This window comes from Tachypleus tridentatus, chromosome 6, assembly GCF_004210375.1.
Source record: "Tachypleus tridentatus isolate NWPU-2018 chromosome 6, ASM421037v1, whole genome shotgun sequence".
In the NCBI taxonomy this organism is placed as follows: domain Eukaryota; kingdom Metazoa; phylum Arthropoda; class Merostomata; order Xiphosura; family Limulidae; genus Tachypleus; species Tachypleus tridentatus.
In genome coordinates, this window is record NC_134830.1 from 48,138,860 (window position 1) to 48,143,670 (window position 4,811).

Here is a 4,811-nt window from a genome sequence, read left to right on the forward strand (position 1 = left end):
GTAGAGAATATAGAAAATCTCCTTTTCCGGCATTCAGCTGAAATACCACATCACCGACTTTCGTACTTTCAGCGACCTCTAGCGTGTAAACTGATTTTTGAAATTCCGGAACGATGTCGTTGGTGTCGATAACTGAAATCCACAGTTTTACGGTTGAGTTTTGGCTTGGCGTTCCATGGTCGTAAGCTATGACAGTGATGTCGTAAAATTTCTGCTTTTCGTAGTCCAGTTTTGATAGGGTCCAAACAGTGCCATCTATCGACAATGTTTCATAAATGTACAATATTAATTACGAAAAACATTTCAAATTATAAAACAGGCAATGACGAGCTTAATACTTGTGTTAGGTATTTAATTTCAATGTAATTTACTCTAGTTAAAAAACAGCAAGCATTTTCAAATAAAATTATAAACAGTCTGTGTAGGGAAATGATTAACCAGCAACATACGTGACACCTTTAGAGTACTATCTGCTATTTAGGCTTAGCTTTCAACATTTATATTTCATTACAAATATAATGTAACGCACTTTTGAGATTTTCGAACACTTTCGAGCAATTTGTATGAAACAAACTTGCAGGTTTCAAACCAATGTAAGTGGACATGTGTTGATTCTTATGATAATTCGTGACAACAGTCTTACCTTTGCTGTCGATGTAAAACTGGTTCTGGTGACCTTCTCCAAGCTGGTAAAACACCAAGCCATTCTCTCCCGAATCCGCATCAATAGCAGTGATTTTTGTCACCTACACGAGTAGTAAATAAATCATTTGTTCTTCTAATTATAACACCACAACGATCGCTTTCAGTTCATTCTTTCTCTATAATGGGTTCTTTCAGAAAGGAATTCTATAGGTTCGACAAGCAGATCATTATTCACTGTTTTTCGTATTTAAGTAACAGCTTCTAAAAGGCTGCTTCACAATATTAATTCTTAGAGCTACATCCTCATACTGATACTGACGTTTTATTAAAAGAAATGATAACAGTTATAAGATGTACTTTCCAGAAGAGTATAACAAAAATGGAAGAGGTTTCTAATAAAATACATAACCTTTAAAACTTCGGTTTTAACCTGATACTTGACTTTTGAACCACTCTTTAAGAATGTGGACTGTATTTAAGTTTTTCTTTTTTCAACTGACTTCATAACTTCAGTATTAATCAAACATTCATATTTTCAAAAAGTTTACCTCCAGCATCACAAAACACTTAACAGTTAAACAAAAATATTAGTTTTTAAATCTCACCTATAATCCGTTTGAATTGAGAGTTAAAACTGAATGTTAGCTTTCAGTATCGTACTTAATCCAAAGTATAATTTTTAAATCTCACCTTTAATCCGGGATCTTTGTTTCCGAGACTTCAGCGAGATATGGATCTGTCAGAAAATTTGGTCTCTCGTCATTTACGTCTTTCACTTCGATTGTGACGTTTACTGAACTGTTTAACGGAGGTTCTCCGTAATCCAAGGCCTGTAAATTTATAAACGGTATAATTTATTTACTTTAAATTATAATTCACTTACATGATTTACGATAGTTAATTGTGATATTCAATTAATGTTTAGTTGGATTATCTTTCTTGAATTATCTGTTACCCTAATGTAATTAATTATAATTTTTCCCTGTAAACAGAGAAGAGATTTGAAACTTATTTTTCAAAACGTTTTTTTTTTTTCTAATTACCAACACCTCCGTCCTCCGATGGTTCGATGGGTTTGTTTTTGGTTGATGTGAAGCACAAAACTTCACAATGGGCTATCAGCGTCCTGGTTAACACGGGAATCGAAACTCAAATTTTGCGTCGTAAGCCTACAGTCTTAAAACGTAAAAAAACAAACGGGTTTCAACATCCGTGGTGGACACAATACATGTAGCCCACTGTGTAACTTTACACTTAACAACAAACAAGCAAAAAAATAATAGGAACTGTAGCTCTACTTTCGTCCACAAAGTGCGGATTCGCACTACACTAACCACGAGGTTACGTTCTGTCTCTAGTGACGTTTTGTAAAGGGAGCATTAAATCCAATATTTCTTTGACTACATAACAGATCAAAACATTCGAACCGTAATACATTCTAATAAAATAGTAAGACATCTTACAGTGCAGGCTCGATTCCCTGGACCTGAAACATCCTACGCGTTAAATTATTTGCGGGTAGATAAAGGACCAGAATTTTATTATTTAAAGCTATCTGGAGTCTATAACTTTAAATAAGGCAAACCTGATTCTGTCTCTATTGGTTCAACTCGTAGGGACCGGCATGGCCAGGTGGTTAAGGCACTGACTCGTAATCCGAGGGTCGCGAGTTTGAATCCCCGTCGCACCAAACATGCTCGCCCTTTCAGCCGTAGGGGCGTTATAATGTTACGTTGGTAAAAGAGTAGCTCAAGAGTTGGCGGTGGGCGATGATGACTAGCTGCCTTCCTGTAGTCTTACACTGCTAAATTAGGGACGGCTAGCGCAGATAGGTCTCGTGCAGCTTTACGTGAAATTTAAAACAAACCAAAGCAAACCAACCAACCCGTACTTGGCTGACACTATATGGTGGTTAGAACATGTTCCGTCATCAAACATGTCGTTATAGCGTGACTAACTATTCGTTGGTATGTACAGTACTAGTTATCTTGTTTCACAGGTCAGGCATGGCCAGATGTTTAGAGTGCTCGACTCGTAATCTTAAGATCGCGGGTTCAAATCTTCGTCACACCAAATATGCTCATGGGAGCATAATAATGTAACTATTCTTTGGTAAAAGAGTATCCCTCTAGTCTAACCCTGATAAATTAGGGACGACTAGCTCAGATAGCCCTCGTGTATTTACGCGAAATTAAAAAAACAAACAGTATTGTTTCATTTTCAAAATTAATATTAGAAATATCTCTCGATTAGTTTCATGTGAGATTCAATAAATTACATTTTATAATTGGCAAGTCAGATATGTTAAAATAAAGAGCAAATTAAACCTTGTGTACTTTGAGACTTAATTTATTAACCTGAGCTTAATACGAAAAACCTGAGTAACAGATATGTTTTATATTACTATTATTCATCAACAGTTAATGTCCAGCTCTTGAAACCACATCCAAACCATTATATGACCTCCTTGGCATAAAGCTGGACGACCGTGGTTATTATAAAATTAACTATGAAATGTACAGTTCTGTAAAAATATCAGTAAAGAAGACCACACCATCACAGAAAAGGTGTAGTTGGACTGCGTTTCTCGGTCAATAACCCCTTTGGAAAACAGTTCTCCTGTGTGGACGTCTATTACAAATGGGAAACCTGAAAAAAGAAATCAATAATTAGAAACAGTCTTTATTTTTATTTTACCAAATGAAAAACAAAACACTGAATTTCTTTTGTGAAACTTTAATATTAAAGTAATTAGCTAAATTATCTTAAGTAACAATAACATTCAATAGTTTCAGAGTGGACTTAAAAAGGATCTCATCTGCACGTGTTCACGTGGTACCTACAAATTTTTTTTTTGTGTGTACAAAGACTATTGTCCATTTTGGCTGCTGATCTGCTGCCATCTTCAGGAAAATCCCGAAAAGGAATATTTAATGACAGAAGAAAAGAATAAAGAAATATCTGTTCCCCTCTCCTCAAACCATTGATGCAAGTCCTAATAGGGGAACAAACCCCGAACACCCCGTACACCAGGTCTTGTAACAAGAGAGGATTGGCCTGAATTAAAGACACTATCATCACAAATACCTTTTTTCTGGCTTTCCTTGAAGAGGCCAGCAGATTAGGAACCGAAACGTAAGATAAAACTAAATAGTATCTAGAACCTCAAAAGAAAAAACAACAACACACCACCTGAGAAATATGGTCATGTGGGTCACTAACCATGACAAAACACGTAAATTATGCAATATAGAAAGTTAAAATAGCAACAAGACAACGTATTAACCGACACAGTTTTCTTGATAAGTTAAACGTTCATTGAAATTTACCTTTGAAAATTTTAAACAGATTTAACAACATATTTGGTTAGATTTACCTGGTTTTAAGTCACAAATGATGTTTTCATTTTGATGTTTGGTGAAAAAATCTTTTATATATATATATATACATACATAATTACTTTCCCTAGAAGAATTATGAGTTACTTTACCAAAGCCAGTATTAGGCTAAACTGCAACGACGTCTCTAAAAATTTTGTTTTTACCTATGCTTCCTTAAACTTTTCCCCAGTGGCACAGCGGTATGTCTGAAGACTTACAACGCTAGAAAACGGGTTTAGATGCCCTTGGTGAGCAAAGCACACATAGTCCACTGTGTAGCTATAGGCTTACTTTCAAACAAACAAACAAATTCTTAAACTCTTAAGAATACTAATTAAGCCTAACACTTGCACATGATCCTTATGTTACCGACTCCAGTTAAACTTAACGCATTATACATCATCATTAACACATCATTTTTAAACTATTAATTCCACTTAAGCCTAACACGTTCCACATTATCATTAAGCCAACAATTCCATTTAGGCCTAACACGTCCTAAATTATCCTTAAACCACCAACTTCACTTAGGCTTAACACGTTCTTCATTATCCTTAAGCCAACAATTCAACTTAAGCCTAACACGTTCTACATTGTCATTAAGCCAACAATTTCACTTAGGCCTAACTACATGCTACATTATCCTTAAGCCCTCGTCTCCACTTAACCCTAACACGTTCTAAACTATCCTTAAACCACCAAGTACACTTAAGCCTAACACGTTCTACATTATCATTAAGCCAACAATTCTACTTAGGCCTAACACGTTTTAAATTATCCTTAAAA

The 4,811-nt window shown here is 35.3% G+C and overlaps 1 long non-coding RNA gene across 1 annotated transcript; it reads right to left on the reverse strand.

Moving 5' to 3' along the window:
* On the reverse strand, positions 1 to 3,296 carry LOC143252424 (uncharacterized). Its single transcript, XR_013028987.1, has 4 exons — positions 3,200 to 3,296; positions 1,336 to 1,475; positions 644 to 746; positions 1 to 255 (listed from the first exon to the last, which is right to left on the reverse strand). It is a non-coding gene; the product is annotated as an uncharacterized LOC143252424 (long non-coding RNA).
* Between the last annotated feature and the right edge of the window lie 1,515 nt (positions 3,297 to 4,811).